Genomic DNA, 3,341 nt, shown 5'->3' with positions numbered 1-3,341 from the left:
AGACTTTCCATTAGGAAAATTGATCATTCAGATCCTTTGTATTAAGAATTATTTTTTTTATTTTTCAAATATCCGTTTCTGATTATGAAAAATTTACCTGATTTAAAATATGAAAGGTAATAATTTTCGGACCCTTAATAGTAAAATGTATATTATTATTAGATAAAAGAATAAAATTCTTGCAAGACGACAACTTTTTTTTTTACACCTCTTTACAATAGAAAGAAATGTTCATTTGATTTTGGAAATATTCAAAATATTGATTTATAACATGTTTGATTATAATACAGGTATCCCTTGTCATGCTTTGTTTCCTTCAGTCTATATCAATTTGTATTAGACACTCTGAAACAGAGTCCGCCAGTATTTCCTAATGAATTTGTTTTCTTCTTCTCTCTGTACACATCTCACTTGATGGATGAGTATAATTCAAATATTTGTGAGTATTATTGTTTGAATCAAGTGAATATCAATAAGCTAATCTGGACGGACAGATTATTTTCGGACATATCCGATTATTCTTGTCCAGCCCGTTTTCCTCGGAAACAATTTTTCGCGGGAAGCGCGTGTGTTGTCAAGTCCCATGAGGGTCGTAAACCGGTCTAATCCGGGAGATAAACGACACTGACATTGCCGCAAATCACTCTTTATGGATACATGGAAACAAGAGAAGACTGGACGTCAAATTTTACGACATTTTAATAATGGGCAAGTAACATTAGGAAATGACAAGGAAATATGAGGCAGTGATTTGGTCCGGCTTTCCGGTTTTACAAGACTTAATTCCACGTGACATGTCCGTCCAGCTTATTAATTTCGCCATTTTTGGTTTTTCTAGTTTAGGTATTCTTGTGCAACGATTACAATTCTATCATAGGTTTCATCAACAATGCACGAATTTGATGATCTTACATTTACAGTTCAGAAAAGAACAGAATTTTCTTCAGTGTAATGTGTTAATGTAGTATTGGAAATTTAAAATTATAATTCATGTTAAATCGCTGAATAGATTACTTGACGAACATTTTTTTTTAACAAATGAGAACATATACCGGGCAATCTTATCATATTTGTGGTGAAATACAAAACACCTTGTCGTCTGTGTGGCGTAGTGTTTAGAACGTCTGCTCAAGAGTCGCGCAGTAAGGAGTTGGTCTTTATGTCGCAGGTTCGACTTCGAATCCAGTGTGGAACGTGGAGACCGGTCCTTCGGATGGGACCGTATAACACGAGATGCCGTATTGCAGTAGGTGTTGGCACGAAAATCTCTCTGAATGGGGTCCCACCATTATGAAGTGACAACGGCCTATATTTATACGGTCATTTATTAGGGACGTCACCAATTACCAGGTGGAAGGCTGCAAATTCAGATCTAAACCTGGAACTATATTTGGTCAGGGATCTTTTTCGTGTTAGCATCTTCTGCAACACTGGATCTCAGTTCATACGGTCTTATCCTAAGGACCGGTTCTTCAAGTCTCACCATAGGATTCGATCCCGCAACCTTAATATTCTTAAACCTTTACGACTTTTTCCTGGGACAACTTACCATGACGAATGATAGTTTGTCGATGATAATTGTGTACTTGTTTCACAGAAGCCAAGTATATTTGATATTATATTCCCGGTATCTGATGAAATGATAAATCAACCAGTTGATCATATTTTAAGATACAAGTACGTTAACATATAAGTATGTATTTCCCTTAAGGGACGTATTTCCTGACCTCAAGATATTTTGGGCCAGGAAAATCCGGCGTAATTGAACCACTACATCTCTGATATTTTGTGTGTTGTACTATATTCAGTATGCTTTTAAGTTTAAAAAATTATTCTGATTGGAATATCTCTGAATATTTTTTTTTTCATATGAAATGTGTGTTTCCAAAAATTTGAGTCTGTATTCTTCAAGAAATCTCTAACGGTATCCATCACGTTTCTTGTCGATTTCATTTTTTTCTGATTTGTTATTTCCTTTACAAAATCTGATTTTCATTTGTAAAAAAAATATTGTGACAACTTTTAAGAGCCACAAACTGTGTCGACTGAATTCCTATTCAAAATCCTCAAAACCTGGAGTGAAATCTAAATTAGTCGTAAGGTACAAATATTTTTGTCAGCTTGCGCACTGTCAGTTCAATGGTTGTTTTAAAAACATATATCTTAGATTTTTTACACAATTTTACCCTTCTCTTCTCTTTCTTTACTTTGAAAATGTTCATGTTGGATGCTTGAATTAAAAAAAAATCGGAACATACGAGCATTCAATCTTAGAACTCATCAGAACAGAGCGACCCTGTCACTTTGCCCTCAAAAAACAGCATGGAGATTTAGAATGATTAGAAAACCATTCGTGGTTGCTCTATCTACATACAACAACCCACTGTCATTTATTATTTCCTTTGTCGATTTTTCACATTCTCTTTGAAAATATTCATCATGAAATATAATATAAACCATATCTGTCACTGAAATACATCTATATGATAAACGCCGTTCTATATTTACAGCTGGAAAGTTCTGCAAAACATTTCTGAAATGATATGCTCAATATTTTTTTATACTTATTAACGGAGTGATATATATACTTGTAGCTTTGTGTATCTGTGGATCTTAAATGGTCTTATTAATGAATGTGAAACAGTTAGAATTTATCAAATTGATATTATGAATCCCATAATAATTGTGTATAACCGTATTTAATTGTTAATTAGTTGACCTCAAAGCAAACCAAAAACAACTTATTCATTCAATAACCTTCTGAAATTCATACACCGTCTTTGTCGTACATTCATAACAAATGTATTGGCTTAGTTTCATAGTCTGCATGTTGGTCAAATATTGTCTAAAAACCTTAGAAATATTTTTTGGGGAATAAAGGTAAATGTAGCACGTCTGTAAAATCTGAAATCCATATGTTGTTCATGTATAAAGCAATTGTGTTCTGTCTCTGCGTCACCATCTGGAATAATCATAAGGAATAAAAAGTAAACGATTCATCACCAAAGTCAAGCAAGCAAAACAATTCCTGTCGCGTCTACTCCTAGACCAGAGAATTCAAGAGTTGGAAAGAAGCAAAGCGAAACGTCATGTGCAATATCAACCTTTGAAAATAAATTTCAAACAAGTTCCATTTTCCCTGAATGTCCTGCATATTGTTATGTGATTACAATCAAGGAGAAAAACATTTGTATAAACTTTCCTTACCCTATCCCCCATCCCCAATATGAATATTCTTCTAAATGAATCCAACTTAGAGATTTGAAATGGTATATATATAATAAAGTGTTATTTAAGTGTACATATATCCAAAGCTTGGTATTAGAAAACAACAAAAGTAC

The sequence above is a fragment of the Saccostrea cucullata genome, unplaced genomic scaffold (assembly GCF_032062105.1).
Source record: "Saccostrea cucullata isolate Sc308-1 unplaced genomic scaffold, CSIRO_AGI_Scuc_v1 ctg3041, whole genome shotgun sequence".
Taxonomy (NCBI): domain Eukaryota; kingdom Metazoa; phylum Mollusca; class Bivalvia; order Ostreida; family Ostreidae; genus Saccostrea; species Saccostrea cuccullata.
The sequence above is the reverse complement of the archived record's forward strand: the minus strand, read 5'-3'. Positions refer to the sequence as shown.